Source organism: Stomoxys calcitrans, chromosome 2, assembly GCF_963082655.1.
Source record: "Stomoxys calcitrans chromosome 2, idStoCalc2.1, whole genome shotgun sequence".
NCBI classification, from domain to species: Eukaryota; Metazoa; Arthropoda; class Insecta; order Diptera; family Muscidae; genus Stomoxys; species Stomoxys calcitrans.
The window spans coordinates 162,749,999-162,766,440 of NC_081553.1; the positions used below are offsets into that span (position 1 = coordinate 162,749,999).

The 16,442-nt window shown below is 37.4% G+C and overlaps 1 protein-coding gene across 1 annotated transcript in view; it reads left to right on the plus strand.

Moving 5' to 3' along the window:
• The window catches only part of LOC106094216 (uncharacterized), a 126,230-nt gene continuing 109,788 nt past the window's right edge, over window positions 1-16,442 (plus strand). Inside the window, exon 1 of the mRNA XM_059363099.1 lies at window positions 1-87. The gene's annotated coding sequence lies outside the window, so the exon portion shown is untranslated. The remainder of the gene's footprint in view (window positions 88-16,442) is intronic.

The window sequence follows — 16,442 nt, forward strand, 5'->3', positions numbered from 1 at the left end:
ATGAACTAAAAAAATCCCTTAAAACGACTATAACATGTGATCAATGCAAAAACATTTTCGCTAAATAGAAATCTTTCTAAGTTACAGGTAATTTATAATGAATGCGGTGGAAATTTTTCCTTGCAAAACCCATGTATACCATAATGAAAGTAGTCTACGATAATTGTTTTTGAAATCTTGAAAGGATGAAGGTATCGTTAAAAACTGTTGTAAACCCTTTGCATATTCAATTTCACATATAAATGTGCTGTTGTACCTTGTGATCATAAAATTTGAGTATGAAACTCTATCGAAATTGTGGATATATATTCTTATTTCTTGAAAAATTGGAATAGTGCTATAGACCTCACCTCTGCAAGTGTACACAACTGATACATACATATAAAACATTCAAGGTGTAAAACGAATGCAGAAAAATAACAGGAATTGTTTGATTGGAGCGAACTATATTTTTTATCAGACATCCTGCGGAAACAAATGTGTAAAAAAACCAGTAAGGAAATGCCAAAGTCGGGCGGTACCGACTTTATAATACCCTACACCTACCGTATAGATACAAAGTGGGAGCTATGTCTAATTCGGAATCAATTTTGATTGACCCCGCCGGATGTTTCCAGATGGGTTATTAAACAATCTGTATCACATATCGAACAAATAATATCTAGGGTTCACAAATGACGACATTATTGCAAATTACCGAAAATGTGATAATGTGCTACTCGTCGAGAAAAGCATTGTGCAAAATTTTGCCAAGATTGGTAAAAAAATGCTCCTTCTGGGGCTCTAGAAGTGAAAATCGGACTATATACATATATGACAACTAAATCTGAACCGATTTCTATGAAATTCACCTATAATGTCGATAGTCAAGAGAAAATCCTTTTTGCCATAATTCAAGAGAATCGATTAACAAATGACCATTTGATTGAAATATTATTGCCAATCGGACGAGCATATATATGGGAAGTATGTCTAAATCCGAACCAATTTCGAGCAAACTTTATAGACCTTATGGAAGTCGTCGAGGAAAGCGTTGTACAAAATTTTTGGAAGATTGGTCAATAAATGCGCTTGCAGTGGCTCAAGGAGTGAAAATCGGGCGATATATATGTATATACATGAGAGCTATATCTAAATCTGAAACGATTTCCATGAAATTCTCTAGTAATGCCGAGAGTCAATGAAAATCCTTCCTAACAATTTTCAAAAGAATCGGCTAACAAATAACCATTGCATTGCATTATTACAGCAAATCGGACGAATATAATATGGGGGCTTTACCCAAATCTGAACCGATTGTACAAAATTAAGCTCTAATGTCAGGAATCATAAGAAAATAATTCCTGCCAAATTTCGAGAATATCGGTTAATAAATAAATGATCATTTTATTGCAGTATTACAGCAAATCGAACGAACATATATATGGGAGCTCTATCCAAATCGGAACTAAAGACTTCGTCTTTAGGCCGAGAAACATACATGTCCAAATTAACATGGACAGACGGACCGACAGACGGACATAGTCTATATCTCTTCCTTTTGGGTGTTACAAACTAATTCACTAAGTTATAATACCCTGTACCACAGTAGTGGTGTAAGGTATAAATACAATACATATTAAAAGACACATGGAAATATATTTGGATAAAGAGAGAGACAAGTTAATGGTATTTCGCTCCATACATCCTTTGACAAATCGATAGAGATGGGAAAATACCCAAAAGATGTTTACCCGGTAACTTGGCTAAATACCCGGATATTTACCCATATATGTATACCCAAAAGCTTGGTATTTATAATTTTGCAGATATCTTGGCTATATAAAACATTTTGCAAACAATTTGTGATGATTTTTTATTCTTTGTATGTAAACCTGATCATCAGATCTCATAAAATCAGATAATAGATACATATAGCCACCTTATAGGCAGATGTCCCGACTTTAAGGCTTGGGACAATAAAATGCACATTTTTCATACGATTTAGATCAAATTTGGCACAGTGAGCCCTGGTGGGCCCCTTCCTATTCCTGTGAAATGTGGGGGGGAAAATGCCCCTTTTATGTGCTTGACACTCTACATCTGGAGATCGGTCTACATGGCAACTATATCCAAATATGATACGATCTAAACCACATTTGACAGGAATGGGTAGGAGTCTTCCAGAACTCATTGTGCTAAATATCATTGAAATCGAAAGAAAAGTGCTCTTCTTATAAGCTCAACACTTTAAATCGGGAGATTGGTCTATATGGCAGCTATTTCCAAATAGGGTCCGATGTAAACCAGATTTCTACCAGAACTCACTGTGCCAAGTTTTATGTAAATCGGATGAAAATGAGCAGTTTATTGTACACAACGTTGTACAACATTTCAGCCGAATCGGATAGGAATTATGCGATTTTCAGCAAAATCGCATAATAATTGCGCCCTCTAGAGGCTCAAGAATTCGAGATCCAAAATCGGTTTATATGGCAGCTATATCAAACCATGGAGCGATGGCTAGATCGACTTAAAATGTAATGACTATCAAGAATATACATACTTTATGGGGTCTTAGACGAATACTCCGAGGAGTTATAAACAGAATGACGAAATAAGTATACCCCCTTCCTATGGTGGAGGGTATAAAAATGTGAAAAAGTCAATTTTTGGCTTTGATTACAAACATCCATTGAGACACACTTTTACATATGTGTTCTATTTTTATACCCTACACCACCACTGTGGTGCAGGGTATTATAGAATTGGGCATTTGTTTGCAACGCTAAGAAGGAGAAGTTCTAGACCCATTGATAAGTATACCGATCGACTCTGAATCACTTTCTGATTCGATTTAGCCATGTCCGTCTGTCCGTCTGTGAGTCCATGTATTCTTGTAATCAAAGTGCAGGTCTTATTTGTTGTCCGATTGTCATGAAATTTTGCACATGTCGCTTTTTTGGCCCAAGGACAAATGCTATTCATTTGGAAAAAAATCGATTCAAATTTAGATATAGCTCCCATATAAATCTTTCATCTGATATGGCTTTTTAAGGCTGTAGAAGCCACAATTTTCGTCCGATCTTTACAAAATTTGGCATTGGGTATTTTATTTAAGGTCTACATTTGTGTGCAAAATTTCATAAAAATAGGTTCAGATTTAGATATAGCTCCCATATATATCTTTCATACGAAATTGACTTTTAAGGCTGTAGAAGACAATTGTTTATCGATCTTTACAAAATTTTGGCAAGGTGTGTTTTGTTTGACGTCTCCATATGTTTGAAAAATTTTATAAAAATCGGTTCAGATTTAGATATAGCTCCTATATATATGTATCGCCCGATTTGCACTTAAATGGCCGTAGTAGCTACAATTTTCAACCGCTCTGCACAAAATTTAGCACGGACTATTATGTTACTGATCTTAACATTTCTGGAAAATTTCATCAAAATCGGTATTCTTTAATCAAAGTGCAAGTCGTATTTGTTGTCCGATTGTCATGAAATTTTGCACATGTCACTTTTTTGGTAGAATCCACAATTTTCGTTCGATTTTGCATGAGACGTTTAAATTAATGTTCCCATACGTGCGCAAAATTTCATTAAAATCAGTCCTAATTTAGATATAGATCCAATGTGTATATTTCATCCGATAAGGACTTTTAAGGCAGTAAAATCCACAATTTTGGTCACATCTCTATAGTATAGGGCGTGAGATGTTATATTTCATGTCTCAGTATGTGTCATTAAAGTTGGCACAGGTTTCGATATAATTCCCATATAATCTTTTATCCGATATGGCCTTTTAAAGATGTGGAAATCCAAATATTTTGTCCTATGGTAGGAACATCTTACAAGGTTCTAAATTGCTATTTCTATTGGTATCCAAGTTAAAGTCTGACTAGATTTCGAGATAAGTTCTACATATAAAAAGTACTACATGCACTAGGTGGTGTAGGGTATTATATAGTCGGCACCGCCCGACTTTTGCCTTTCCTTCCTGGTTCTTCTTCCTACCCCTTATAATTAGGCAACAGACTTTTCAGCAGTAAAAAGAATTTTGTAAGTCGAATTTTATGGACACTATAAAAGATATCTCTCACATTTAAGCAAGTTTTTTGAGCACTTCCCAGCAAATTTTGAATATCAGACCATAAATGAGCTTTTGCCAGCCCGAACAAAATTTTGTAAGCCCGAGGTGACCAAATTTGAAGGCCCACCAATGGGCTCTGGGACGCTCTAGGGCCCCGAAATTTAGAACATAAGCAGGTTACACTTCAGTCATAATGTTGTTAATATTCATGATGATTTCCTTATCATTTCGAAAACGGCAGACTTATTTCCACTTATTTTTTTTTTCATCCCACTATATGACATTCTGAGTCGATCTAGCAACGTCCATCCGTCTGTTGAAATCACGATAGTGTTTGGCAAATTAAGATATCCGCCTGAAATTTTGCACATATACTTTTTCTCGATGTAGGTCATTAGGAATTGAAAAAGGGCCAAATCGGTTCAAATTTTTAAATAGCCCTCATATAAACCGATCCCCAGTTTTGATTTCTTAAGCCCCTAGAGACCGTAATTTCCATCCAATTTGACGCAAGGACTTGGGGTTTGACTTCCAAAATCACTGCCAAGTATGCTCCGAATCGGTCAATAATCTTATATAGCCGCCATTAAAACAGATCCCCGCATTTAACTTCTTAAGCCCCTTAAAGCTTCAATTTTTATCGGATTTGGCTAAAATTTGGCACAAAGTCTTCTGCTAAATCTGCACTTGATTTGGTTGAACTTTGACACAGAAACCCCCCGCGCCAAATATGATCCGAATCGGCCTATAAATTGTTATGGTTAGGTTAGGTTAGCCACTTAAGGCTGTCTGCCATCAGATGATTTCGTTGAACCATCTAGATCGCTTTAAAAAGCCCAGTAACTTGCGAATGTTCACATCCGATATATCAGACAGGTTCCCAAAGAAATGAGAACCTGAAGTGGAACTCCTTCTGACTGCTAGTACGGGACACACCCAGAAAGTGTGCTATAGTCTCTTCTACTTCGATGTCCTCAAAACTTCTGCAAAAGTCGTGTCATAACGGACACAATGACTGAGACGTCTGTTCTAGCCAGTGACAGCAAAGCGGTAGACTTCTTCAAGTCTAGATTAGGCCACATAGTTTTGGAATGCTCACAGCCCCCTCTTTGTAACCATCTATCATTTGGGCCTGGTCCAGAACACTTAGATTACATGTCGCTAGAGGCATGGCCATAGATTCCAGTATCCTTGGAATATGTATGGTCTCGTAAGTTCGTCCGCTTTACACTTCCTTGGGATATCTCTGTGGCCAGGCGCCCAGAACAGTTGAATTTTGAACTGTTCAGCCATCTTTTTTGTGTTCAGATATACGTTTTCCAGGGATTTAATGGCTCCCTGGCTGTCTGAGAAGATATTTATGCCAATCGTCGTTATGACATTATATCTTGGCCATTCCACCACTTCCTTAATTGTAAGGATCTCCGCTTGATACACACTGCAGTAGACGTATAAATTACCAGTTCTAGAGCCCCCTTGTCGTCTAGTTTGGAACCATCCAAATAGAAATCTATATAACTTCCATTACCACGGATATCATAGTTCCAATCGGTTCTATCAGGAAAAGTGGTTCGGTACCATTTATCAAAAATCGCCTCAGGTAGGGTGAAATGCACACTGCCTGGAACATCGGATATTGCATCAAGTACATCACCAATGAGAAAGCACCGATAGCATCACGGAAGTGGTCGCAGCAATTTGTCTAGCCACAATGTCCAGAGGCATTAGATGTAGCATTAAATTCAGTGCATCAGATGGTGTCGTCCTCAATACGGCTGTGATGCACAAGTCATCCTTTGGATCCTGTTGAGTATTGAACAGTAGGTGAACTTTTCAAGCGCCGTCCACCAGACCACAACACCATATAGCATTATAGGTCTGTAGTATATACCCAATGCACGACTCGCGGTCTAATCTCCCAAGTTTTGCCAATGGCTCTCTTGCAGGTGTATAGGGCAAGAGTTGACATTCTTGCCCTTTCCATAATGTTGGATTTGAAGTTCAATTTCCTATCCAGCAAAACAACAAGGTATTTTGCGCTTTCTGTAAATGGAACATTCACTCCTCCCCTGAAGACAGGTGCCACTGAAGGCAACTTGTATCTCCTGCTGAAAAGAACTACTTCGGTCTTGCAGGGATTTATACCTAGACTACTTTCGGTAGCCCACTTCTCTGCTGCACCACGTAGAGCTTCCTTAAGTTTCTCTCTTAGAGTGCAGGGAAACTTTCCCCTAATCGCATTTGCCACGTCATCAGCATACACGAACACTTACACCTTTTTCTGAGACAATAATATATTGTTAATGGCTATATTCCAAAGTAGAGGAGACAGTACACCTCCTTGAGGTTTTCCTCTGATGACCCATCTTTTTTCGCCAACAAATCCTTTTTTTAGTAGATAAGTTATTAATTAACTTTCTGCCATGTCCGTCTGTCGAAATCACGATAGCGGTCGAACGCGTGGAGCTGAAATTTTGCACAGATACTAAATATTGATGTAGGTCGTTGGGGATTTGAAGTGGGTCATATCGGTTTAGATTTGGATATAGTTCCCATAATAACCGATCTCCCGATTTGACTTCTTGAGCCCCGGGAACCGCAATTTTTGTCCGATTTGGCTGAAAATTTGTGTGTAGTATTCTGTTATGACTTTCGACGACTGTGGCAAGTATGGTATAAAACGGTCTTTAACCTGACATAGCTCCCATAAAAACCGATCTCACGATTTGACGTTTTTAACCCCTGGAAACAGCAATATTTGTCCGATTTAGCTAAAATTTTGCACATTGGTTCTGATATGTTTTCCAACAATGATTGGTACTTGTTTTGATTACTTTAGGTATTTTTTCAGACATGTTTTTTTAGAAATTTTGTTGGAAGAACTGAATTTAATTTGTGGAATATTACTGTAAAGAAGCTACATGATCAACAGATGCCTTGTATATGTGATATCGATCGAATCCATTGGCATACATTTCGAAATATGGCTGAGCTCATTCTTTATTCCTCCATAATTAAGCAGCAGTCATTTTCAGCAAACAATAGAGTTTTCAGCAGTCAGCCTGTGAAAGTAGCCCCATTAAATACAGATGCCCATATATCACTACTTAATACCAAAACAGCCGCAACCAATTCCCGATTTGGTTTTTGTAAATAATTCAAATACAAACTGAATAAAAAAGTCAAATTTTAAGCGGAATCTGTGGTGGGGGGTACCTATGAATCGGCCTGGCCGAACTAAGCACGATTTTACTTGTTTCAATGTATTTATGTTTTGTTTGAAATATGTGACTTTCTATGATGTTTTATAATGTTTTCGTCGGAGGAAGAGATCAACCGAGATTTTAAGAGTTTCGATGATAAATAAGTAGACTGGTTAAATGAATAGATTTAGCTGCACCAGATATTTTGAAAACAAGCAATGTTGAAAGCAAGAAAAAGATTTATCAAGAAAAGATTTATCATCGTTTTCTGCCCACTACAAGTTTTAAAAGTTATTTGCAATAATTGAAAAAACTTAGACAATCGAAGGAAAGAACAAGTAAGAGCGTGCTAAGTTCGGCCGGGCCGAATCTTATATACCCTCCACCATGGATCGCATTTGGCGAGTTCTATGCGCGGTATCTCTTTTCAGGCAAACAAAGAATATTGAATAAGAACTGTTATGCTATTGGAGCTATTTCAAGTTATAGTTCGGATAAGAATTGAGCCTTGTAGGGGCTCTAGAAACAAAATCGGGAGATAGGTTTATATGGGATCTATATCAAGCTATTGATCGATTCAGACCATATTAGACACGTATGTTGAAGGTCATGAGAGAAGCCGTTGTACAAAATTACTTCCAAATCGGTAAGAATTGCGCCCTCTAGATGCTCAAGAATTCAAGATCCCAGATCGGTTTATATGGCAGCTATATCAGGGTATGTACCGATTTGCACCATACTTAGCACAGTTATTGGAAGTCATAACAAATACCTCGTGCAAAATTTCAGCCAAATCGAATAAGAATTGCGCGCTCTATTGGCTCAAGAAGTCAAGATCCATGATCGGATTATATGACAGCTATACCAGATTATGAACCTATTTGAATCATACTTAACATAGTTGTTGGAAGTGATAACAAAACACCACGTGCAAAATTTCAGTCAAATGGGATAAGAATAGCGCACTCTAGAGGCTCAAGAAGTCAAGACCCAAGATCGGTTTATATGGCAGCTATATCAAAACATGCACCGATTTCAATCCCAACCGACCTACACAACTAAAAAGTGTTTGTGCAAAATTTCAAGCGGTTAGCTTTACTCCTTCAAAAGTTAGCGTGCTTTCGACAGACAGAGGGACGGACGGACATGTCGAGATAAACTTAGAATGATATGATGATCAAGAATATATATACTTTATGGGGTCTAAGACGCATATTTCTAGGTGTTGCAAACAGAATGACGAAATTAGTATACCCCCATCCTATGGTGGAGGGTATAAAAAGAGGAGTCAAAATGTGGGGCCAAGTGCAAAAATACAAACAGGGGTACGTTTATATGGGACCTTCACCTAAAGATGGGCCGATCTAGACCATATTCGATACAGTTGTTGGTAGGTCTAATAAGCCAAATCGAAAAATGCGTATTCTGTAAGCTTAAGATACTTAATTTGGAGGTTGGTCTATATGGATCATATATGGCGTGTAAGCACTGGCACAATTTATGTGAAATAGCTTAAAAATTGATGGTGTTATTAAGAAAACACTGCAAAAAAACCAATGCAAAATTTTGATACTTTAAAATTAAACTCGTTAACTCTTGTTAACGGTACACGATGGCATGGCACTTGGTGCATGATCTCACCAAGTTCTTTCTTTTCAGCCCGGAAAATTAGATTTTTTTGAAAAATTGACTTTTATGCTGCCGATTACATAAAATCGGATAGGGAAATTTTCATGATTCTTTTTGAGGTTTGTGAAGAAAATGAGACTGGATAAAAGTCTCTAGCGTATGTGTGCAATAAAATGTACTTGGTTTTTAACAGTGAAAATATCACTACTTGAAATTTGATTTTTTTAGTATTTTTGCTGCCATGACCTCATTTGTAGCTACTGTTTAAAGAGGTGTACCATAAATTATTGGGAACATTTCAAGCTTTAATTCAAAGTATGAAAAAGTAAAAAAATGGAAAATTTTCCCGTTTTGAAACTTTTGATATTAAGAAAAAATGTTTACCGTATTGTCTTAGCCCAACAGAGTGGTTTGATATGTAAATAAGCCAATTTTGCATTAACAATATTTTTTTGATGCCTCACTTTATGAAATGAAAAGAAAGGATTATGGTTTGAGGGCAAAAGTTTATTAATACTTGAAGGCACACCTTATTTGGAAAGTTTAGGAAATTTTTTAAGATAAAAAAACATGTATGCTCCCATTTTTAAACCACCACAGAAATTGACTTGAGTTTTTTTTATTCTGACGGATCTGTTAAGAAAACACCAAAAACAAAGCAAACTTTTGACATTTTAGAATTAAACTTTTTATATCACTGTGTCAAACTTCATCGAAATCGGATGCTCCTTTTATTGATTCAACCCTGCACTCAACCAAATTTGTTATTCAAAACAGCAAAAATGTTTGCTAAAACAGCAGTTCTTGTCTGCTGAAAATGAGAAAACAGACATTACTGATGTTAAGCAAACATAGGGCTGCTGTATTAGCAAACATTTCTTACTGCTATTTCAACCCACAAAATGTGCTGTCTTGAGTACACAAGTCTGCTACAAAAATAAATTGTATGCTACTTTTTATGGTTACTTGTCACTTGTTTTGATTACTTTAGGAATTCTTATACTCACCACTGAAGGATGGGGTATATTCATTTTGTCATTCCATAAAGGCGCATTTATTGTATGATTTCGATGAAATTTGGGACAGTGAGTTGTGTTAGGGTCTTCGACATTTTCCTGTAACTTGGCCCAAATCGGTCTAGATTTGGATATAGCTGCCATATAGACCGATATCTCGATATAAAAAGGCGCATATATAATCCGATTTCACTGAAATTGACAGTGATTTATGTTAGGCTTTTCGACATCCGTGTCGTATATGGATCAGATCGGTTTATTTTTATACCCTCCACCATAGGATGGGGGGTATACTAATTTCGTCATTCTGTTTGTAACTACTCGAAATATTCGTCTGAGACCCCATAAAGTATATATATTCTTGATCGTCGCGACATTTTATGTTGATCCAGCGATGTCCGTCCGTCTGTCCGTCCGTCTGTCCGTCCGTCCGTCTGTCTGTCGAAAGCACGCTAACTTCCGAAGGAGTAAAGCTAGCCGCTTGAAATTTTGCACAAATACTTCTTATTAGTCTAGGTCGGTTGGTATTGTAAATGGGCCATATCGGTCCATGTTTTGATATAGCTGTCATATAAACCGATCTTGGGTCTTGACTTCTTGAGCCTCTAGAGTGCGCAATTCTTATCCTATTAGAATGAAATTTTGCACGACGTGTTTTGTTATTATATCCAACAACCGTGCGAAGTATGGTCCAAATCAGTACATAACCGGATATATTGGGTTGCCCAAAAAGTAATTGCGGATTTTTTAAAAGAAAGTAAATGCATTTTTAATAAAACTTAGAATGGACTTTAATCAAATATACTTTTTTTACACTTTTTTTCTAAAGCAAGCTAAAAGTAACAGCTGATAACTGACAGAAGAAAGAGTGCGATTACAGAGTCACAAGCTGTGAAAAAATTTGTCAACGCCGACTATATGAAAAATCCGCAATTACTTTTTGGGCAACCCAATAGCTGTCATATAAACCGTTCTTGGATCTTGACTTCTTGAGCCTCTAGAGGGCGCAATTCTTATCCGATTGGACAGAAATTTTGCACATCGTGTTTTGATATTACTTTCAACGACTGTGCGAAGTATGGTTCAAATCGGTCCATAACCAGATATACTTGCTATATAAACCGATTTTGGGCCTTGATTTCTTGAGCTTTTAGAAGGCGCAATTCCTATCCGATTTGGCTGTAATTTTGCACGTGGTGTTTTGGTATCACTTCCAACATTCATGCGAAGTGTGGTCCAAATCGGTCCATACCCTGATATAGCTGCCATATAAACCGATCTGGGATCTTGAATTCTTAAGCCTCTAGACAGTCCAATTCTCATCCGATTTGGCACAGATTTTGTACAATGGCTTTTCCTATGGCCTTCAACATACGTATGCAATATGGTCTGAATCGATCTATAGCTTGACACAGCTCCCATATGAACCGATCTCCCGATTTTGCTTCCTGAGCCCCGAATCGGACTATAACATGATATAGCTCCTTCCCCTCCTCCGACCATATTCATTATTCTTTGTTTGCCTATAAAGAAATACTGCGCAAAGAACTCGACAGATGCGATCCATGGTGGAGGGTATATAAGATTCGGCCCGGCCGAACTTGGCAAGCTCTTACTTGTTAGATATAGCTACAAAAAAGGCCAATTTTTTGTTACACACAATTGAACGATGATTTGTACTTATTAGAATTTGGAAAAAATGTTATGGAAAGTATACATTCAGTGATGATTGTAAACATCCACTGAGACACACATTTATATAAGTGTTCTAATTTTTCTTCTTACATCCCCTTCATAATTAAGCAGCAATCATATGCAGCAAACAACAGAATTTTCAACAGCAAGCCTGTCACTCTAAAATTGCAGTACAACTGCTCTAATAGAAGAACTACTGTTACAATAGCAGCAATATTAACTACTAATATTCAGCAGACAGACTTTGCTATTTTCTATGAGTGTATGTACGGGGATATTTGTCAATATAGCATTTATATCTAAATATGATCCAATCTGGACAACATTCAACAAAAAGGTGTAGAGGTCTAAAACTCACTGTGCCAAATTTCATTAAAATCAGATGAAAAATGCTCCTTTAATGATCTTAACACTCTTCATATTGGGGGCTTGGTCTATTTGGCAGCTATATCGAAATATGGTCCGATTTGAAGCACATCTGACAGGAATGGGTAAGGGAATACCAAAAGTCACTTATGGGCTCAACACTCTATACCGGGAGTTCGGTCTATATGACTAGACCTATATTTGGTCTAGTAGACCAAATATAGGTCTACTAGAACTCTCTGTGCCAAATTTCATCGAAATAGGATGAACAGGTAAAAAGGCGTTAAGTTCAGCCGGGCCAAACTTTGGATACCCACCACCTCGGCTATATATGTAAACCACCTTTCATCAAAATCCGGTGAAAATTGAATACTATATGTCCCATAGCAGTTATATCGAAATATATTCCGATTTGGATAAAATACTAATAAGTACAGTACCTATATCTAAAAAAAAAACCGATCTGAACTATATACAACACGGATGTCGACAACCCTAACATAAGTCACTCTGTCAAATTTCAGTGAAATCGGATTTTAAATATGCCATTTATGGGGCCAAGACTTTAAATCGAGATATCGATCTATATGGCAGCTATATCCAAATTTGAACCGATTTGGGCCAAGTTGTAGAGAAATTTCGAAGAGCCTAACATAAAGTACTGTACCAAATTTCGGCGAAATCGGGCAATAAAGGCGCCTTTTATGGCCCCAAAATCTAAAACCGAGAGATTGGTTTATATGGCAGCTATATCCAAATCTGGACCGATCTGTGCCATTTTGCAGAAGTATGTCAAGGGACTTAACTTGACCCACCGTCCCAAATTTCGGCGACATCTGACATTAAATGCACTTTTCATGGGCCCAAAACTTTAAATCGAGAAATCGGTCTATATGGCAGCTATATCCAAATCTGGATCGATCAGAGCCAAATTAAAGAAAGATGTCAAAGGGCCTAAGAAAACTCACTGTCCCAAATTTCAGCAAAATCGGATATTAAATGTGGCTTTTATTGACCTAAGACCCTAAATCGGCGGATCGGTCTATATGGAGGCTATATCAAGATATAGTCCGATATGGCCCATTTTCGAACTTAACCTGCTTATGGACAAAAAAAGGATCTGTGCAAAGTTTCAACTCAAACTCGGCACAGTTGTTGAATGTCATAACAAAACACGTCGTGCAAATTTCATTCCAATCGGATAAGAATTGCGCACTGTAGAGGCTCAAGAAGTCAAGACCCAAGATCGGTTTATATGGCAGCTATATCAAAACATGGACCGATATAGCTCATTTACAATACCAACCGACCTACACTAATAAGAAGTAATTGTGCAAAATTCAAGCGGCTAGCTTTACTCGACATAAAATGTCGCAACGATCAAGAATATATATACTCTATGGGGTCTCAGACGAATATTTCGAGTTGTTACAAACAGAATGACGAAATTAGTATACCCCCCATCCTATGGTGGAGGGTATAATGATAGATTATTTATACATTATACGTATAAATACATTTTATATGTATAAAATAATTTCTAAGTGATGAATGAAATGTTTCCGTTCTCATTCAATCAAAACAACTAACAAAATGGTTTGAAACCATATAATGTCACATTTTTGGGGAAAAATTGTCTGAAATTTATCTAAACCCATTTCGGTGTCCAGTAGCCTTTGGAAAGACAACGAGCATTGCAGAAAGAAAGAACAGAACTGAAGGAATTGTTTAACATAACCAAGGTAAAAGGCGAATGGATGTGGAAAGAATATATGAAACTTCTACAAACAACAAGTTGAGAGAAAAGGAAGGGTTTGCTATTCCAGCGGCAAACTTGCTGGTGCTAATACCATCCATCCATATTTTTCAACTCAGAGGATTGAAATCCCGACACCATGTCAGTCGGGAATCCACAAGGCTATATACAAGATGCTGCTCGGGTGACGGATTACTTGGTAAGTACATATTATAAGGAGAAGTGGAGCATGTACTTTGACGGCAAACAACTTCAGATCGTTGAATATCCTACCGTAGTCCTCAAGAAATTAAGTTAAATGCGCTCAAATTAAAAGATTGGAAAGCTCAAACAATCGCAGAAGGACTGCAGAATGTGTTAGATGAGTTTAATCATCATTTGTGATGATTGTTCCCGCTACAACAAGCGTGAATACCGGCAAAAAGACAGGCGTTTTAACTCGACTGCAGCAAATGTTGGAAAAGAAAGTTCAGCCCCACTCAAGTTCATCAGTTGCCAGTACCATGTGTTGGATCGCGTTCTTCTCGTTGTCATGCCTGAAACCGGGAACGTTAGTCGAGTATTTGCCACTTTTGGATGAAAAAGTCAATTCGCTTATAGTGAAACTTAAAGGTACTTCGTTTATGGTAATTTTAAGCCAAAAAAAAGTTTTGTTTGTACCAAAGATGCTTTATTATACGAAAAGGTGATTTTCTCTTGTGTCTCTTCATTTCTTTTTATACCCTCCACCATAGGATGGGGGTATACTAATTTCGTCATTCTGTTTGTAACTACTCGAAATATTCGTCTGAGACCCCATAAAGTATATATATTCTAGACCGTCGTGACATTTTATGTCGATCTAGCCATGTCCGTCCGTCTGTCTGTCGAAAGCACGCTCACTTTCAAAGGAGTAAAGCTAGCCGCTTGAAATTTTGCACAAATACTTCTTATTAGGTCGTGTAGGCCGGTTTCGGATTGTAAATTGACCATATCGGTCCATGTTTTGATATAGCTGCCATATAAACCTATCTTGGGTCTTGACTTCTTGAGCCCCTAGAGTGCGCAATTCTTATCCGATTGGAATGACGACGTGTTTTTTTATGATATTCAACAACTGTGCCAAGTATGGTTCAAATCGGTCCATAACCTGATATAGCTGCCATATAAACCGATCTTAGGTCTTGACTTCTTGAGCCTCTAGAGGACGCAATTTCTATCCGATTTGGTTAAAAATTTGAACTGCGTGTTTTAGTACGATTTCTAATAACCGTGCTAAGTATGGTTCAAATCGGTCCATAACCTGATATAGCTGTCATATAAACCGATCTGGGGACTTGACTTCTTAAGCTTCTAGAGGGCGCAATTCCTATCCGATTTGGCTGAAATTTTGCGTGACGTATTGTAGTTTATTATGACTTTCAACAACTGTGCCGGATTATAACCCGATATAGCTGCCATATACATCGATCTGGGATCTTGACTTCTTGAGCCTCTAGAGGTCGTAATTATTATCCGATTGCCTCTTATGACCATCAACTTATGTGTTTATTATGGTCTGAATCGGTCTATAGCCCGATACAGCTCCCATATAAATCGATCTCTCTATTTTACTTCTTGAGCCCCCAAAGGGCGCAATTCTTATTCGAATTGGCTAACATTTTACTGAGGTCTCCAACATATAATTTGATTGTGGTCCAAACCGCCCACATATTGATATCGCTCTAATAGCAGAGCAAATCTTTTCTTTTATCCATTGCCTAAGAAGAGATGCCGGGAAAAGAACTCGAAAAATGCGATCCATAGTGGAGGGTATATAAGATTCGGCCCGGCCGAACTTAGCACGCTTTTACTTGTTAACATTAATCGAAAAATTTAATTTATTCTGGCAACAATGAACACAGTCAAAACAGAAAGCGCTACATCCCCATATGATACCATATCATGATTCCATGCATGACATAAAATAACGACCAGCATTATAAGACCAACAAACTGCTTACTTGGGCGTAAGATTGATATACCACGCACCCACTTTCCTGTACTGGATACGCAATTGTGGGGGATAGTTTTCATTGATGTATGTACGTGTAGCCAGTTGATATTTTCGGGTGGATGGATTTGAAAAGAAAGTCTCACCAAAACCTTGCCAAAGCAAAACGAAATTCACAAGTCAAAAATAAAGGACTGTGATGGCAGCATTTCCAAAATGAATGAGCCTGCCAATTGCCGTCTATATAAGACACAATTTGGATTCATCTTCCATATATTGGAAGACACAAATATGCCAAATTTCAGACCTATTCTGGCGCCCAAGAAGTCAAATAGTAGGACCACATTATCTCGGAGCTAAATCCAAATCTGAAGCTATATGGCATATCCAATCTACAACGTCCTATATACATCAATAAGAAATATCTTTAAAATTATATATTTTCCCGATCGTCTAGTAGTCAGTATCAGTTCATAAGTTTCTGTATCTCCTATATATTAAAGTCTTTCGAAAAACTTGTCTAATGCAATCCTTGGTAAAAGGTATAAAGGATTTAACCCATTCAAACTTAACGCGCTTTTAGTTTTAATTTTAAAATAAATCGTGCATATTAAAAAAGTGAGGCATGTTCAATTTAATGTGGTGGCATAATTCAAACTCTTTCTGAGTTTTTTTTTTTCGATGTTACGATACACAATTATATTAGAAGCATTCCATTTTCACACAAA